The 20,304-nt window shown below is 34.5% G+C and overlaps 1 protein-coding gene across 14 annotated transcripts in view; it reads left to right on the forward strand.

Moving 5' to 3' along the window:
- The first annotated feature begins 4,149 nt into the window (after nt 1–4,149).
- Nucleotides 4,150–20,304, forward strand: part of Pvf1 (PDGF- and VEGF-related factor 1) — a 136,168-nt gene continuing 120,013 nt past the window's right edge. For 3 of the 14 annotated variants that reach the window (XR_010953073.1, XM_067784301.1, XM_067784309.1), the window contains exon 1: nt 4,231–4,482. The gene's annotated coding sequence lies outside the window, so the exon portion shown is untranslated. The other 11 variants (XM_067784303.1, XM_067784310.1, XM_067784313.1 and 8 more) reach the window with 7 other exon arrangements.

Raw genomic sequence — 20,304 nt, forward strand, 5'->3', positions numbered from 1 at the left:
ACCCTGATTGTTTTTTCACGAACTTTTTCACAATAGATCAAAGAATTCTGCAAAAAGTGACGGAAGCTCTGGACGAATTTGATTGCTCCTTGGATAAGCCATTATTGTTTCGTATAGAGGAACTAACATGAAAGCCGCTTTCCAACATCACAACCATATATTTTGTATTACCCATTTATTGCACAACATAGTGGAAAAATCTCTTAACGAGTCAACCGATATTAGCGAAATGAAAGAAAAATGTTCACATGTCGTCAGGTATTTCAAGAAATCTGGAGCCAATGCACAATTAACAACAACCCTTAAAAGCATTTCCCCGACAAGATAGAACACAGTTTACTACATGCTACAGTCTCTCAAAAATAACTAGGTTGACGTTGGAAATATTTTGGAGGAAAATCGTCAACTGAGCTGTATTAGTGGAATAAGCTTAAATGCCTTAACAGATACCCTTGAAGTGCTGGCTAAATTTGAGGAAACATCAAAAGAGTTGGAAGGCGATAGCTATCCAACCTTACATTTAGTAATAGTATATGTTTACTACTTAATGCTGCATTGTGAATCAACCAACGATGAGTCAGAATGCATACAAGATTTGAAGCTACGGCTGCGCACATTGCTTAAGGATACTGTACTTAGTAATTTAACAATGATTCATAAAAAAATATTTCTGTTCCCACCGACTAACAATATCTCCCAGTTTACTGCTGTTGAGAAAAATGAAGTCAAAGAACATTGTAAAACTTTGCTTGAAAGGCTAATAAATGAAGACAGTTTGGAAAACAATGAAAACTGTCAACAGAATTCTCTTTCAAACGAAAAAGAATGCCTATTTTCCGGATTTCTCCAGCCTAAAAACATTCCTAGTAGTATTGACAGAGTACAACAAGAATTTATGCTATATGAAAATATTTCTGAGGTCATGCACAACGATTTGACGTTCTAAAGTGGTGGCAATTTAATAAACTTAAGTATCCTCTATTATTCCAGCTAAGCCGAAAAATATTTGCTACTCCTGCTAGTAGTGCCCCTTCAGCAAGAGTATTTTCAAGCGCCAAGCAATTACTTTCATATAAGCGTAGTTCCCTAGGGTTTAACCGGACATGTGTTGAAAAAATTATGTTTTTACATATCAATATGAAAAATATTTAGAACATATATAAAAAAAAAAAACATGCTTGCTTAAATAGTATAAGTTAAATCTACTTAGTTAAAGAGATATTAATATCTAACATAAGAAAACGCATTAATATGAAAAATTAATAAAATCCTAAAATGGCACATTTATGCACTTTATTTTGTTATAATAAATGGGTTTTACACGGGCAACTAGTGTACATTTTTATAATTCATTAAAATTCACCAAACTGTAGTTGTATACACAGGTACACCTGCGATACATTTAGTACTACTGAATATACAAGACTATACTGAATATACAAGTTGTACTAGTGACTATACAAGTTGTACTAGTGAATGTACAAGTTGTACTACACACATGCGTTGACGCCATTGGTTGTAGTTGTGCTGCATGAGACGAGACCGTGCAAGTACTTGTATATTTTGCTACTCACAGCCTTTTGTACGCATACACATAAGTTCTCATGCCAGTGAATTTAATGAGTGCTTGTACAATATTTGTGTGAATGTATTCATAGGCATATTTTTGTGCATTCATGCAGGGGCCTATCTGCTAGCTTGACGTTAAGCTAAGCCGTGTCAATTTTTATATTGACAGCCAAGCAGCAGTTAAGCTAATAATCGCGCACAGCTTAACATCTAAAAGTGTGTTAGAGTGTAAACAACCCCTGGAAAGAATTGGGACAGGGAGAAGCATACATTTGTATTGGATCCCATGCCATATGGGAATGGATGGGAATGAAAAAGCAGATGAACTAGCTAAAAATGGCGCATCCCTTGAAGCTTGCTTCGTAGACGTTCCAATTAGATTAGGCGAGATTAGGAGAAGGCGAGAGTTGCACTTGTTCGACCAAGTGGGAAAGACGTGGGCCCAAGCGCGTGGCTGTATAATGCCGAAGATTATGTGAAGGTTTTACATCCTTAGACTAACAAAGTTGCACCTATCATTAAAAAGGGAGGACTGTAGACTCATGACGGATATTCTGACTGGACACTGCCTTCTGAATTCACATGTGTTTAAATTACGCCTGGTCAGTAATAGTAGATGTAGGAAGTCCGGGTTGGAGGAGAAAACAAGACTCCATCAATAAGGAGTGTAGAGCTGTCAGATCTAGTAGCAGCAAATGGTATAGGCATGGTGGGCACTTAAGCATGAATTGACTAGGTGATTCCCTTGCATATCTGTTAGCATTCCAATCAAATGCAATCCAAAACTATTCCCTCGGTAGTCGGTCTTATACCTGAAGGGTGTGGTAACACAGCCTACTCGATTTTCATTCTGCAAGGGCTATTCACATCCATAAAACTTTCCTAACAGCTAAGACGACGCTGCAAGTATTTGGTGTATATGAAAAATTCCTATTGCGCTAGATTTGCCACCGTCGCTAGGCAACTGTGTGTCCGTAGACTGCAAAACTTCTCCCTTTTGGAACACTGTTCGTTTTTACTATTTTCCTTAAGGAGAGATGGGGTTTGCATGTGTACCAATCACAGATTTTTTTTGCACTGCCAATAAAAAGATACTTTGTGCGATTTACCTCCGAAGAGATTTAGACCAGGGTTCTCTTCCAATTTGCATCGTACCCTTTTTTAATATTATACCGACTTCGAACGGCAGCTGCAAGGCAAATTAATTTTCACTGTGAAGCTTTTCATGGTAGAAATACGCTCGTAGTGTTCGACAAATCATGGCCGAGATGCGACCCGCTTAGAAAAACTTTTTTTAATTGAAAAAACTGTTTTCTAAATTTTCGATGTTGTTTTTCCGGAAGTAAAACCCAGGAACCGCCGCTAACAATAACATCCGATTTTGAAGATATTAAAAGCTTCTTACTAACACCTTGAGGTTCTCATCAACTACTAGAAATATTCTCACAAACAATCTTAGAAGTTTAAAAGAAGTATTTGGGGATGCTAATACCCAAGCACACCGAGCCAATTTCCGGCTGAGGACTGCCAATTCGGTTAAGCCGTTTCTTTGTTATCAAGCGGGACTTTTATTTAGACCTTAAAAAATAAAAGTATTGATTTAACTTTTATTTCGGGACTTTTATTTTTAAAAATCCGAGCTTAACTAGTTCTATCGGACTCAAAAAATAAAAATCCGAAAATAATTTTTATCTTGATCCAAATAAATTAAAAGTCCAAAATTAATAGTTTTGCAAGGACTTATATTATAAAAGGAATAACAGTTTCAGCCCCTGGGTTAGACAACAGAGCTCTGATCCCTGAAACGATTTCAATCAAAGATAGATTTTAAAGCGGATTTCATAACATGACCGAATATTATTCGGAATCATTCTATCCGTCTGATTTTTGTGTTGGGTCCAACCATCACATCTACGTTCGATGGAAAGGATCTGTTACGGTCATTGAATCTCGTATTTCAAGCAAAAACAATAAACCTAACAAATCTCTTTTGATCTCATCGTGTACAACTTTTTTCACATGGCCCAACATACATAGGTACAAAAAAGCAACAATGTTTTAATACACCTGCGCGTCATTATTGTTCTCAGTTTATTATCAGCGAAAATTTATTTACTCAATGAGTACACACTCTACGCTTTCACACAGTCAGAGCGCTTCACCCCACTCATCATTGGAAAGCAAAGAGTTCATAGAGATCGCGTTATCACATAACCAAGTTTACTGCTATACGCACAATTGGGAGCGTATTTAGATATCGAACTCTATTTATGCACTGCATTGAGCGTGCTCAAACTAAAGCTAACAGAGTCAAGAGCTAAGAGCTAAAAGATCACTGCCAATGCTCAACGATCACCAATCAACCGTAGCGAATATGGTGAATGAGCCATGACGCAACGATACAAGGTGGCAGCATGGAACAGCTGATTATAAACTTTTTTTATTTGATTTGATACATCAACATCCGGCACAGTACGATTTTGACATTTGTCCATCGAATTTACAAAAACAAAGTACATGGAATTTTTATTTATGTTTGTAGGTATGTCACCATGCTGCCACCGTGTATCATTCCGCTATGAAATGAGCAAAGCAAAACAGTTGAGCAAGAGACGAATTTGTTAAACAGTTTAAAACTAAACTGCCTTGAGGCCAAGTCGAACAGTTATAAACGAAATTTCAAAGCGCAAAGAAGATAGAATACGACAGAAACGAGGTAATTAACGAACGAAGTGAATGAAAAAGTTATAAAAGGTGTAAAAATACGTCAAAGCAACAAAAAAGTACAAGTGATCATTAAATAAACGTAGAGTGATTGTGTGTATGTATGTTTGTTAACAAATAAACACATACATATTTATAATAACTTTTAGTTGAAATATTTAGTGAGTTAATTTAACAAACGGCGCGAAGGTAAACACGTAAATAAGAAAGGCGGATGAAATTAAGTGTAAATGCAGTGCATTTAATTAATAAATTGGAATGTGAAATAAAACTATAAACTGTTTTTGAAAAATTAAATTACCAATAAATTAAATAAAAATAAATAAATAAAAATAAATTATTTGTTTAATAACATAAGTGAGTGTAACAAAATATGATTATACAAAAAAAAACAAACCTTTTCCACCAACAAAAATAAAATTATAATTTTTTTGAAAATATTTATTTAAAAAAATAACATTTTAAATAAAAATAAATTGTGTAGAAAAATTTTAGTTATGAAAAAAATTTTTTTAATTTTATTTTAGAGTTTGTTAAGAAATATGTTTTTCAATTTTGAGAAAATTTATTTTTTCAAATTTCCATTTAAAAAGTTTGTTTATATCAGTTTTTATGCAAATTTGCTTCTTGAAAAAGATCGATGACTGTATGTTTATAAATATTTTCCATTACTTACTATCATTTTTAAATAAACATAATGTTAATATTTTATATTGAAATAAGCAGTGAAATGAAATTTCATTTCTTTAAAAGAATTGGTGTTTTTATTTCAAAGCTTCAACATTTTTTCTCCTCGCTTAGAAACGTTTCAACTGAAAAGCAGAAAAAATTAAGAATTCACTTAACTTGTTTTTGTTGAACAATTGAAATTTTTTTCTAAGCGACTAGAAAAAGTTTTGAAGCTCTAAAAAAAAGGCGCCAAATAAACAAACGTTTTGTAGTAACAAATATTTTTGTTTCGCTTTTTGAAAAAAAAAATTTTAAATTTTTGTGAAATTAATATAGAAATACTTTTTTTGCAGCGTTTACTTTTTCAGAAAAACATGTGCAAAAATATTTCTTAAAAAAAATATTTATTTAAGGAAATAATATTTGTGGAGAAAACAAATATTTTTCTTCATTTCGCTTTTATATAAAAAAAATCCTAAACTTTTTGAGATTTGGCACAGAAAAAAATTTTTTGGTGTGTTTTATCTTTTGAGAAAAATTGTCTTTAATTTTAAAATAAGCATATAAAAAAGAGAAGATCGAAATGAGTATGTGTATAAATATTTGTCAAAACTTTTTTAATTTTTCAGTGAACAGAATAATTAAAATTAAAATTAAAATAAGCAGTTGAAAAAAAAAATTGTGAACAATTTTCCTTACAGAGAAAGTTTCTTTGTTAGTTTATGACAGATAAGGTTTATGTAGAAAAATTAATTTTTTTCCAAATTTAACTTTAAAAAAATATATTTTTGGAATTAGTAGAAATTTTTTTGCTGCTTTTCATTTTTTGAGGAAAACTTTCTTTAATTAAAAAAAAATAATAATAAAAAATTGTGAAAACATTTTTGACTAAGAAATTGGAATAAATATTTATTCAAGAAACATGTTTTCTAAAAAAAAATTGTTTACAATCTGTGGACGAAAATTCGATAAATAATTTTTTTTCTTTTTAATTTTTTATTGCTGAATTTACAATTTTAATAAACCGAAGTGGGTAGAAAAAAAAAGTTTAATATTCATTAGCTTTCTAGTTTAAAAATCTTTAATCTGATTTATTATATCTATTTTCAAAATATTACAATTTATGAATTTTATTATATTCAACCACCTTGTCCATTGAGACAACGATAAGTGCGTAGAAAAAGTGCTTTTCTAAACTTCACATAAAAAAAAATTGTTATTTGGAATTTTTTTTCGCTCATCCAATTTTTTGAGAAAAAATTTTTGCTAACATTTTTCATTGCAACAAATCATTTTGTTAGCATAAATATTAAGAAATTCGTTTAAATATATTTTTCATTATTTATTAGTATTTAAAAAAAAATGTTGAACCTGATTAAAACCCTATTTTCAAAATATTACAATTTATGAATTTTAAAAGTCCTTCATTGGCGGCTGCCACCCAAACATGCAATTTTTTGCTTATTTTCCTTTCGATTATAGCAAATAGTGATTCGTGTTGTTTATAGCTTAAAATTGACTCAAAAAACAAAATCAAAACCATACAATGAACAACAAAACTAAAAAAAAATGTCGCCCAACAAAAAACCACATCAAATTTACTTGGTAGTAATTTAAATGAATTTCAACTCTTCTATTCAATAATTTACCAAATCAAGTCTATGGCAATATTCATACGAGCCATTCAATCTTTTAGGTTTGTGCATTAGTGTAAGCCTCTTATTGGCATTTAAGTGCAAATATTTAAATACTAAACTCAGCTAAGCTTGACGAAAAATGTACAAACTATATAATATACAAATACATATATACATATGTATGTAGGTTAATGCATCACAAAAAACAAAACAAAACATCAAATCAAAAAATAATTGAAAAGAGCAAGTGAACTTCGATAATAGCGGTTACGTGAGTTATGTACTGTTAAAAACAATCGATGTCGGAAAATTTGTGTGTTTGCATGTTTATCTACAAATCTGTTTCTAATATTTTTTCTCGCTACCAAGGAGTTCAGACTGGTCGATTTATAGCTAACACGTTTCTAAAAACAAGTATATTGAAGTCGGTCGGTCGGATATTCAATGTTTGGCAAATATTCAATGTTTGGTATAGAGATTCCATATATGAGGAACTGAAGTGAGAGAGGCAGAGGGAGTAGTAATAGAAGTGGGAATGTTATAGGGAACGGTAGTGGGTACATGAGTTGAAAAGGGTATGGTTATGGGAGTAGGAATAGAAATGCAAGTGGAAGTGGTTGTGGGATTGGGAGTAATTAGTAGGAGTGGGAGTAGGGGGGTCTGGGATCGGAAGTGAGAGTGGGTTTGAGAGTGGGAGGAAGATAAACAGAATAAGAGATGAACAAGATATAAGAAAACAAATGGAAAATAATGGAATGGAGAGTGAAGAGGAGGAGCAAGGGCTCATGTTTTCAAATCTAAGCAAACAAATTTGCGGGCAGAACAAAGTCTACTGAATACTCTAGAACATATATGTTATAGGCAGCAAGTATGTTATTAAAAAATAATAAATATAAAAATAATATATATAATATATATAATAAATATAACCTCCGAAGAGATTTTAGGCCAAACTTCTCTTCCAATTTGCGTCGTGCTGCTTTTAATTTTTTCTACAAATTACATAAATTTTTAAATATAAAATCAAATTTTATGCAAATTAATTTGAAAAAAAGGTTTTAGAAAAATATAAAAATATATGTATATTTTCGTTTTTCAATTTGTTGTTTTTTTTTTTTTTTTTTTGTACAACTACTAGAACATAGTGTTGCTTGAAATAAAATAGACTACGCGAATTCAGAATTATATAAACTTCATTCACAGCTGTTTTAACATTACAGAAATTATATATGCTTACATAGCATTCGCGTATACATATGAGCGTATGGAAACACTTTGTGACACATATTTTTGGCACACAAAAGTGTGATAGCACCGTCCCTCACAGAAGGGAATTGCCATGTTTAATCTCCTGCTTTACTTTCACCAAAAGTTCGATGTGGTTAAATCATTTCCGGTAACGAAAGTGTGTATCTAAACTAAGTTGGGCTAGTATCAGCAATTGTACTATGAACCAAAATTTTCGTGAAATCTTTTGGATATATCGCCACAACAATTGAAAGAAGCATCGTGCCGATTTCTCAAAAATAAATAAATCTGAGCTGCCAAATTCTTTAGAAGAAAATGTATAAAAGTGCCTGCCTTTGCTACCAGTATGACTGTAGATACTTGTGTTCGCATACCCGGACCCGAGAAGAATCTGGGAATTTAGAAATATCTCCTAGTCCTTGTCTTCAACCTGCCTCTGTCCGCTTTCGTCATCTCTGAAAAATGGAAAATGGCGTGAGTGGTACCACTACCAAATCCTGGGTAATCAGCTAACTTAGGAGACACTATCTATCCTATCGCCAGTAGCCAATACACTTGAAGCTGTCCTGCTTGCTTATTTCACCGCAAACCTGCGGCTTGCCAATTATCAGTGTGGCTTCCGAAAATAACATAGTACTATGACGGTAAACGCCATCAACACACTGATAAAGTGTGTAATGAATCAAGACCTCTTCCATAGAACATTACTCGTAGCGCTAGACTTACCTACAGACTTTGACAGTCAAACACGAAATTTTATTGCAAGACTTAGAATAATACAGGTTAGGCCTAACCTAGAATAATACACCTTTCCTTTCAGTCCCAGAAGGTGTTGAAGTTTGGTGTCTTATCACCACATTGATTTAAATTTTACATATCGAAACTCTCTTCCCCACCAGAAGGAGTTAGCATTGTTTCCTACGCCGATGACAGCATGATAATGGCAACAGATCCCTGCCTCAACAACCATCTTACTAATCTTTACAGTTTTTCACCTCCACGACGACCTTGTTTACAACATACACAAAGCAAATGTCGACTATATTGGGCATTCACGCATGCATGTACATGTCCAGAACCGCAACAAAATCCTCAAGTATCTTGCCGGCAGCACTCAGGGCAAAGATAAAGAAATGCTCATAACCACCTATAAAGGACGTTCGCTTGTATGCTATGCGTCCCCAATATGATCGCCGAGCCTAAAACAAACACACTGGAGAAAATTTCAGCCCTTCATCTCCTGTTATCACCTACATAGTTAGCTGTGGGTACTCCCCATAAAGAGAAAAATAAAATGATGTAGAAACAGTATCTGTTGATTACACAGAAACCTGGGCATCTCAACAGATATCTGATTGAAGAGGCGCCGCCTCGTTACATTTGTAGCAATGTGTAATTTTGCGTATCCAAGTGGTACCTATATATGTAGCAACACAAAAATACCTGCATTTATATTTATTTTTATAAACTGTTCAAAACAGCTGTTGCCGTCTAAAAATATGGGTTTTATAAAAAATATTTCCAAATGATTTTTTTTTTGTCATTTCTTACTGTGAGCATTATGTATGTATGTACAGATATGAATGTACAGCTGCGAACATGAAAATAGCAGTCGCATTTTTTAGCAAATTTTCGTCGATTGCATTCTTCTTTTTTTATTTCCGTTAATTTGAGTGACAAACTTCATGAATTATGTAAGCAAACCTGTTTAAACTAAGCTTAGAAAGGTTTTCGAAAAATGTCGAAAATATGAGACAATTCTACGAAAATTCTAGCTTTTTAAACGGTTTTATTAAGCTTAACTTGACAGGCTGGTTGGCTGGATGACACGAATTTTGTAATTGAAATTTATGCAACCTCCCGATAAGCTACAAGCTTGAATATAGTTCAGAACCCGATGACAATGCAATAATAAGAAAAAAATCGCCGCTAGGTGGTCCGATTTGGCTAATATTTGGAACACATAAAACATTCAATAATAGAAAGCGACCTTTGAAAAAAATTGCCGCTAGGTGGCGCAAGGATTGAGATATTCACAGAAAACATGTTTGTGGTCCGATTTGGCTCATATTTGGAACACATAATACATACAAGAATAGAAAGCGACCTATGACAAAAATCGCCGCTAGGTGGCGCAAGGATCGAGATATTCACAAATCGTATTTGTGATCCGATTTGGCTCATATTTGGAACACATAATACATACATGAATAGAAAGCGACCTATGACAAAAATCGCCGATATATGGCGCAAGAATCGAGATATTCACAAATTGTATTTGTTATCCGATTTGGCTCATATTTGGAACACATAATACATACATGAATAGAAAGCGACATATGAGAAAAATTGCTGCTGGGTGGCGCAAGGATCGAGATATTCACAAAAATTGTATTTGTTGTTCGATTTGGCTCATATTTGGAACACATAATACATACAAGAATAGAAAGCGACCTATAAAAAAAATCGCCCCTAGGTGGCGCAAAGATCGAAAGATCGATTCAAAAAAATCATATTTGTAGTCCGATTTGGTCCATATTTGGAACACATAATACATCCATGAATGGAAAGCGGCCTACGATGTCCGATTTGTCTCATATTTGCAACAATTATTACATACATTCCGATAGAAGTGACATCAAAAGATTTCGGAGTTGGAGAAGGGATAAGCATACGTGGCGCAGAGTCGAGTAAAATCTTTGGGAGGATTATGTATTGAGGACTTAGATTGTAACAAATTGTCAAGAAAGAGTCCTTATAATAATGAATCACTAAATGAACTAAATAGAATGAGAAATAATAGGCAATTAAATAAAGACTGAAAACTTGAAAATAAAATAATTTAAACAAATTTTTTTAGTTAAACGGTTTTATTGAAAGCAATACTTAAATGAAGTAATAGTAATAGTAAAAGCTAGAAAATAATTAGGTAGGTCCTAGGTACTAGTCATCACACTCCTCATCAATCTAGGGCTTTGATCAGACAATTAAATAAAAGCTTTGGACGCGTCAAATTTCTATTCATAGTTATATATAAGACCAACTGAACCCTAACAAGGTTATGCTACGCCTTACATTTTTAGAAATTTCACGCGCCCAATGCTTTTATTGAATTGTCTGATCAACGCCCTAGATTGATGAGGAGTGTGATGACCAGTACCTAGGACCTACCTAATTATTTTCAAGCTTTTAATATTATTATTACTTCATGTAAGTATAGTTTTCAATAAAACCGTTTAACTAAAAACATTTTTTTTAATTATTTTATTATTTAGAGTTTTCCAAATTTTGTTTATTATTCAGTTTTGCAGCCCTATCAATTTTAGTCTAACAAATTAGAAGTTATAAGTCTCTCGAAAGTTGCATTGATTTTTTAAATTTTGTTCAAGGGGTCTCAGACTCTCTTCCATATAACGCTGTTGTGGTTTGCTTTGTGTGGTTAATGGTGTTATAAGGCTGCACAATAATACATACACATATGGTTCTCTTCTGCACTCATTTTTGTTCAAAAGAAGCAAAAAGGATACAGGGGCTAACACTAATGAATTTGAGCGGATAAAAATACAATTTTCTTTCAGATATAGGGATTTCCCTACAAAAATTGTTTAGCTATGAAAAAAATGTTTATGCCAAATTTCGTTCGGATTGGGAGATTTTTGTTCGACTTATGGCATTAAAAGTATATTGGGAAGAGGAACAAAAAAAGGGGCGGGTCACGCCCATTTTCAAAATATATTTAATTTTTGTTCTTAGCTTAACCATACCACTACTGAGGTAGGATATCAGTGAAATATAGTTAAATACTGTATACTTATTGCATTGACTACCCAGGGCAAAGGCAGGCCAGTTTTTTTATACTATACGAAATTATCTAAACAGGGATGACCTAGCAACTCTCACTGGATACTACACGGGCACTGTGGTCTACGATTTCGCCTAAGTAAGTTAAATCTATCCGATACTCAAATTTTCCGTTTCTGTGAGCTGGAGAATGTAACGCCAGACTCTCCCTAGGTGGTGTGACACTTAATCCCTATGTGATGTGGAGTAAAAAACCTGAAGAGGTACTTAGAAACTTCAAAAGCCTCCACATACAAAATTTGGCTGAAAGGTCATGCATAATAGATCTACACATAGGTCGCAATGCTTCCAGGTCTATTAATAATATTGTGACGAATATTAGCACCACTAAGTGATACTCACATCATTATTAAATAAAGGCACAGCAACAATACTCACAAACACATGTCATCATCAGCCAAAGTAGTACTCACATATACACACGCATATGGATGCAAACTACAAATATATATGTATATAGCTGAAAACCAAGCATGAAGTTCACGAAATTATTACTACTTAGGAGAAATGCGTGAACGAGGAAGCTGAGAGTATAAGAGCAGTGCAAGCTGAGGCATGACTAAGCAGCTTGAATCAAACACGCAATTAGTTGTGAAGTAAGATTTATTGTGAAATACACTCAAAGTGGTCTAATAAAGAGCATTTTGCATTATTGAATATTGGAGTTATTTATTCAACAGTTTAGCGATTCGAACGATAGCAGAAGGTTTGGAATAAGGGGAATTCGTTACAATATTAATAGAGTTATTGCAAACTTTTTTAAAGTTAGACCTTCAGAAAAAATGGGCATGGTCTTTAACCGATTTTGATTAACGGCTTTTCATTTACGGCTTTTTAAACTTCCAAATTTTCTTCTTCTACATGTGGGTGGTGGCAAGCCCATATTCCGAAATGTTTTGGAATTTATGTTTTACGTCATAAAACCAATCCACCTAATAAATTTCATTAGCTTAGCGGTATTCGTTTTTGGATTATCTTGCTAAACATTGTCACTGCTATTTTCGTGTTTGCAACTGTATATAACATCTCGCATGCATATCAGAACAATCGATGCAAAGAAACAAAAATATGAAATGTTGTAGTTGTTCGAATTCGCAGCATCACTTTTATGCTAATTCTACTAAGAAAGTGCATTTACACAGACGGTTTGCATTCCTGGGGGATTTTTGTTGTTATTCTGACTATTGTAATGCTACTGGTATGCAAATTTTATTTACTTGTATGTATGTACATATTTGCAAACGCTCATACTCGTTTAAGCACATTTTGCGAGAACCAGTTTAAGTGCTTACCGATCAGATCCCGCCTCTGCCCAACAAATTGAATATCTCACCGATTGCTTTTAGAACATACTTGTTTTCTTTATGTGGTTTTTTTTTTTTGTTTCTTAATTGTTTAACTTTACACGCCCGAAGTGTGGCAAAAGATCTTAATCTTCAAAAGATCGTCGCTGTTTTGACGTGCCTTAACTGCAATCACCGCTTAGTGAGTTATTGCTGGAGGCTTGGCATGTTTATGTTTTTATACTCAGCGTGCTTTGCACACAGAGTATATTAAATTTGATTGGCTAACGATTGGTTGTACAGGTATAAAGGAATCGAGATAGATATAGACTTCCATATATCAAAATCATCAGTATCGAAAAAATGTGATTGAGTCATGTCCATCCGTCCGGCCAGCTGTCTGTCCGTTAACACAATAACTTGAGTAAATATTGAGATATTTCATCAAATTTGGTACACGAGCTTATCTGGACCCAGAATAGATTGGTATTGAAAATGAGTGAAATCGGATGATAACCACGCCCACTTTTTATATATATAACATTTTGGAAAACACAAAAAACCTGATCATTTAGTAAATAATACACCTAGAATATTGAAATTTGACGTGTGAACTGATATTGAGACTATTGATAAAAATTTTAAAACAATTTTTAAAATGGGCGTGGCACCGCCCACTTGTGATAAAATCAATTTTACAAATATTATTAATCAAAAATCGTTAAACCTATCGTAACAAAATTCGGCAGAGAGGTTGCCCTTACTATAAGGAATGCTTTAAAGAAAAATTAACGAAATCGGTTAAAGACCACGCCCACTTTTGTATAAAAGATTTTTAAAAGGGTCGTGGACGAATAAAATAAGCTATATCTTTGCATAAAAGAGCTTGATATCAATGGTATTTCATTTGCCAAGAGGATTTATAACAATAAATAGGAAAAACTTCAAATTTTAAAAAATGGGCGTGGCACCGCCCCTTTTATGACTAAGCAATTTTCATGTTTCGGGAGCCATAACCCGAAGAAAAAGTAACGGATCGTAATAAAATTTGGTACACAAATTTTCCCTATAGCAGAAAATATTTCTAGTAAAAATGGACGGGATCGGTTAAGACCACGGCAACTTAGATACAAAACAAGTTTAAAAGGGTCGTAGACTAGAATAATAAGCTATAACTTAGCAAAAAAATAGTTTCGAATCAATGATATTTCACTTATCAAGTTTTATTGTAAGAGGAAATGGGCGGTGCCACGTGTTATGTAGAAAAGTAACTTATGTTATGTTATGAAATGAAATGTACAATTGAAGCTCACGCTGAGTATATAATGTTCGGTTACACACGAACTTAGACACCTTTACTTGTTTGTGTAGTTTTTTAAGAGCAATCCCAATAAACAGACAACAAGGTTTCCTTTGACGTACTTATAAATTTAGTTCTGTTGAAGACCAATGTAGCACTCAGTCAATCCAAACGACGATATGATGGCGGGTGACCAATAATCGTAGCAGAAGCTGGAGTATACGTGTAGTAACAGCTGGCCGGAGGTATGCAGTGTGCGACAACAGTTAAGACGCAGCTCGGTTAAAAGCGAGGTGAGGCAACGGAGTGCCAACCTTTTGGCAGCAGCGGCCTTTCCAAGGGTGCTCGATGCCGATAAACTCTTTGTAATGGCCGGGTGGTCATCAACAAAGAGAGCTGCTGGGATTCGAGGTTCCATCCTTAGACATCACTGCCTCGATATTTGTACGTCAATTGGAAGGTGGGGTTGGGTCAGCCGGAACTTTTTGTTCCCATGCGACACCTGTAAGAAAAAGCTCATTTGTTTTGCTTAACTATAGATGCACTTGCAGTGAAAGTAAGTTCTTCTCGAATTCGAAACCATTGTGCTTATTGGGTTCTCGTTGAGGAGTTCTTGCTTTTGGTATAGACTTCAGCATAAAATATTTTTTGTTATTTTTTCTTTGTCGTACCGATCCAAAAACATATAAGAGATAAAGGATAAAGGAGTGTCATATCAGTCATTCTTTGAGAATTACCATCTTTTTGGGTTCGCGTTACTCTGAGCTGTTTAGAATGCTCTGAAGTAGAATGTTGTGAACAATTACCCGACACATAGTCAAAATCAATTTCATGGAAATCTTGACTAAACATTTCTCAAGCTTACTACTGAAGTAACTATTGTGGGTGTGCATATTAAAATTATCAAAGCCCTTCAGGGCAGGAATACTTCGCGTGCAGTGATTTAGTAAATGAACATATCTCACTGTGCACCATAGCACCGGCGACCTAAACAAAGAGGCTTCTGAATATATCAAGATGAACTATTTAATGAACGGATCTCGTTTCTTGCTACAATGCGACCACTGGCTTGTGCCTTATTACACAGAAAAAGCGAATTGTCTGATGGACACTAGACTCCACGTAAGATGTCCAGTCAAACTGCGCTGCACATCAATAACAACAGAGTGAACGCCCTAATTAAACGGAATCGCCCGTTCCACACTATTTACCTTTAAGAACCTAGCGTTTGACACTCTTAGTTACTGCTGTTATAAACTAGACAGTCGCCGTAGTGTGATGGTAGCGTGCTCCGTCTACCACACCGAAGGTCTTCGGTTCAACTCCCGGGCAAAGTAACTTCAAATATTTAGAAAAAAGTTTTTCCAATTAGAATTAAGTCTTTCTAAGCGGGCTCACCCCTCTGCAGTGATTTGGCAAACATGCCATGAAAGCTTCTCAGTGAAAATTCAGCTGCCTTGCAGATGCCGTTAGGATTCGGCATAAAACATATAGATCTCGTCCCGCCAATTTGTAGGGAAAATTAAAAGCAGCATGACGCAAATTGAAAAAAAAACTCGGCCTAATTCTCTTTGGATGGAAATCGCGCCAAGTGCTTTTTTGATACCCAGCTGTACTTTTACACAGGCCCTGTGTCCCCAGGGTATTATAAGTTTGATTGGATAACGGTTGGTTGTACAGGTATAAAGAAATCGAGATAGATATAGACTTCCATATATCAAAATCATCAGTATCGAAAAGAAATTTGATTGAGCCATGACCGTCCGTCTGTCTATCCGATAACACAATAACTTGAGCAAATATTGAGATAGTCTCACCAAATCCGGTATACGGGCTCATCGGATGATCACGGGCTAATCGGATGATCACCACGTCCACTTTTACGATATCGAATATTTAGAAAAATGGAATTATGAGATGATTCAAAAACGCATACCGCTAAGCTATTTTGTAGGTGGATTGGTTTTATAACGCAAAACATAAATCCCAAAAAAATTCGGTAAACGGGCATGGCACCACCCACCTATAGCAGAAGAAAATGTGGAAGTTTAACAAGCCGTAAATCAAAAGTCGTTAAAGATATTACATTGAAATTTAGCAGAGACACCATCCTTGCCAAATTATATAGACTGAGTGAAGATAATCAAAATCGGTTAAAGACTACGCCCACTTTTGCTAACAAAGTTTGCAATAACTCTATGGTATTTAACTACATTTGACTGATATTCTACCTCAGTAGTGGTATGGTTGAGCTTAGAACGAGACTTAAACAAATTTGTTTGTATTGGGTTTGTAATGTGCGGTTTCACTCGAATTTAGATTTTCTTACTTGTTTTTATTGATTATAGGTTACGACTCCTTTGTTTTTTGCGACCCATGTTAGGGACACAGAAGATAACGTTTGCTTCAAAGGAGGAATGATAGGATATCTAAGACAGTAGTTAGATTACAGTTTACAGATGAAGGAAAAGGGAAATTTAGCTCGGCTGAACTCAAAAATATGCGGATCAATCAACCACCCACTGCAGAAGATATCAGAATAAAGCGGAAGAGGAGTAAATTCTTGTCGCACCGTTTTTCAGGAAAGTGGATATTTGACCCTTATTTAAGTTGGCATGTGAACACATGCTTGAACCAATGTCACCTAGCCCCACTCAACGAGGGCAGTGGCAAAAAAAGTTCTGCAAGTGGAACCTCCCATACACGCTTTAATTAATCTATCTTAATCCAAGTATTTGCCTTTGTCTAACTACTCACCCATTTTGCCGTAAATTAAAAAAACCTTGTTAGAATCGTTGAATTTTTTTTTTTTTTTTTTTTTAATTTTTACAAAAGCTTATTTTGGATGTAATGCAATTTTTTTGTAGTCAAACTGTTTCATCATCATCGCTTTATATTCACTTTTTTCTCAGAATTCAAGTTCAACGAATTTATTTTTGCGGTGGTTTTAAAACACAACTTAATTTATTTTTAAAATTCGCACTTCCAATAATTATAAATTCCCTTCGATGCGCGTATGCTTCAGTCTGGCCTGGTGCAGGCAGATAGACATTAATATCGGATAGCAGTTCATTATGTTATTTCATTGTGTAACGCTGACAGTTGAATGCGTTTCGTATGTTCATTCCTGCTGTGAAATAGGCGAGGTTGCACTTGAAATGTTTTTTGCTTTTTTTTTTAATTCATATTTAAATTAAATATTTATCAATGCGTTGAATTGCTTTTAAAGTGCATGAGGAATTTGCAATGACTTCATGTGGTTTCATAAAACCAGGACACTGGGAGTTTTTCAATGCCAAGTTCATTGGCTATGGCAAATAGTAATGCTTAGGGTGCCATAGTCAACGTTTAGATTCTCACTGTACAGAGTTTCAGGGGAAGTATTGATACAAATTAAGTATTCAATGTAACATGCTGTAAAGCAACCCGACTTGCCCAAAGTTTCGGATAAACTATTATGACGGAAGTGGACCAGGATCCTAATTTAATTATTTACGTTTCGTTTTGCTTGAAATTTGGTAGCCTTTTGATAGGGCTGTTTATATTAGTATCAAATAGCGTCGAAAGTTCGACCAATCCAATTTCTAAGATAAGGGATGTCAAATTTAAAGCTTTTTTGGAAATTTCTAGACATGGACCTAATCCTAAATCCTATTACTTTAAACGAGCAATTCTTGTTTGTTTGTATAGTCGAACGATCTCGGGAACGGCTCAACCGCTTTAAATGAAATTTGGCACCGAGATAATGTATCACGTTCTAAGACTTTCTACCTAGGTGTTGCTACTCAGAATGTTTCACAAGGTTGCCACCTATTCGAAATTTAAAAAAAATTGCATGAGATATGCCGATATGGGTATCAAACGAAAGGTATTTCACTCCGCATTACATTAGGGACATTTTTGAGTAGGGTTGCCATTTGGGGTTGCCACCTATTCGAAATTAAAAAAATGCATGAGGTATGTCAATATGGGTATCAAACGAAAGGTATTTCACTCCGCATTACAATAGGGACATTTTTGAGTAGAGTTGCCATTTAGGGTTGCCACCTATTCGAAATTAAAAGAAATTGCATGAGATATGCCGATATGGGTATCAAACGAAAGGTATTTCACTCCACATTACAATACGGACATTTTTGAGTAGGGGTACCTTTTAGGGTTGCCACCTCTTCGAAATTATAAACAAATTGCATGAGATAAGCCGATATGGGTATCAAACGAAAGGTATTTCACTCCGCATTACAATATGGACATTTTTGAGTAGGTTTGTCATTTAGGGTTGGAATAGTTAGACGAAATAGTACTCTATTTACTCATATTTTATTAAAGCTTTAAAGGAGAACATTAAAGTTAAAAATCTTCGTAAAAAAATATTACACATGATTCGACTTACTTTTTTTAATTTCACACACGCTAATAAAATTGAAATGCAATATCAAGGCACCGTGGCAAATTCTAGCAAAATATATTTAAGTGCATGTGTTTGGCAAATATGAAATGAATAAATGCAATTTCTCACAGATTACTATTAGAAAGATTTCTCACCATAGCAAAAATATATCTCACAATGTTAATTTGCTACCTTTGAACACTAGAGGCATATGTTAAATTTGAAAACGACATCTAACCACTTAACTAATTACCAACAGATGGCGCTTAGGGAAGTAAGTTGACATTTAATTAAACTAACTGATAGTTGTCATTCCTGAAATTTACAAGTTTTTGGAATGTAATAAAATTGTGAGACTTTCATAGTGTATAACTAAAAAAATTTTTGAAATTGATAATTCGGCGCATGAAGATACTCGAGAAACGTTGCCAGCACAACGAAAAATTGCCGAGCAAAGCTCGGTCGCCCAGGTACTGTCTCTTTATTTGAGATGCGCCACAGTCCATTTCGCACAAATTATAAAGACGGTCTCATAACTAAGGCACACATTTTTCCAAAATGTGGAAAAGTACAGCTGTTTATCCTCTTTCATTTCGGCAACTGACTTTTCGAATTACTCTCTTCCATTAATGTTAACGTCAAACTAAAGCCAAAGAGTGCTCTTTTTAGGTATATGAAATTGTTTCATAAATATAGCTCATTTTAAGAATTGGACTAAAATTCTAGTTTTTTTATTGATATCTTTAATTTATTAGATATAGATTTTGTTGGATACATTTAAAAATTCTATTACACACGTTGTTCACTATTTGCTCGTAAAAACGGAAGAAGACTGTATTGAAGTACATTAAGGTAATGTGAAGTCTTCATTTTTTAGCTCACAAACTGCAGCTCTAGTACGACGTCATCTGAAAATGCTGCCCAAACCATCACCGACCCACATCCAAAATTCCTTTTTAAAAAATGTGGGGGCTGCTTCTCCAAATCTCGCCAATACCCTCTACTTCCGTCCGGGCCATCTAAGTTCCATTTTTTCTCATCTTAAAATATAACCTGCAATAAAAGCCGAGACATGAATATGGGTTCAAAAAAGCAATTAAACTTTCCTACTTGAGACCAGTCCATTTTCATATGTTTCTTGGAGAACTCGATGCGCACATTTTTACATCGGTCTGTTAAAAAAGGAGCAATCTTCAATTTTTGGCGGTAAATATTTGGAGCTTTTTGGAGAACCTTCCATATTGTTGATTTGCTTACGCTTTTGACCACAGGCGCAAACAGTAGACGCTTTTACTATCAAAAGTGAGAACTCACGGCGTTGCCATCGAGAAAAAATGTATGCAACTTTATCTTAGAGTTGTATTTTCAAGCAAAGTGGTGAATTAAATAAGTTAGGTGATTTTTGTTGAAACTTTATTTTGAACCGAACTGAACCATTTTTTTGGTGGTTTTCGGTTCTGTTTTTGGAGTTAAGAAAAAAAAAACGGTTCGGTTCGTGGTTCGGTTCAAAGCCCCAAATTAATGGGTGGTTCGGTTCATGAACCAGTTCCGTTCGAACCGTTTGGCAGCCCTGGTTTATATGAAGTAGCTGCAAACCCAATTTCATTAACCATGCGTTGTGAG

This window comes from Eurosta solidaginis, chromosome 4 (assembly GCF_040869045.1).
Source record: "Eurosta solidaginis isolate ZX-2024a chromosome 4, ASM4086904v1, whole genome shotgun sequence".
Taxonomy (NCBI): domain Eukaryota; kingdom Metazoa; phylum Arthropoda; class Insecta; order Diptera; family Tephritidae; genus Eurosta; species Eurosta solidaginis.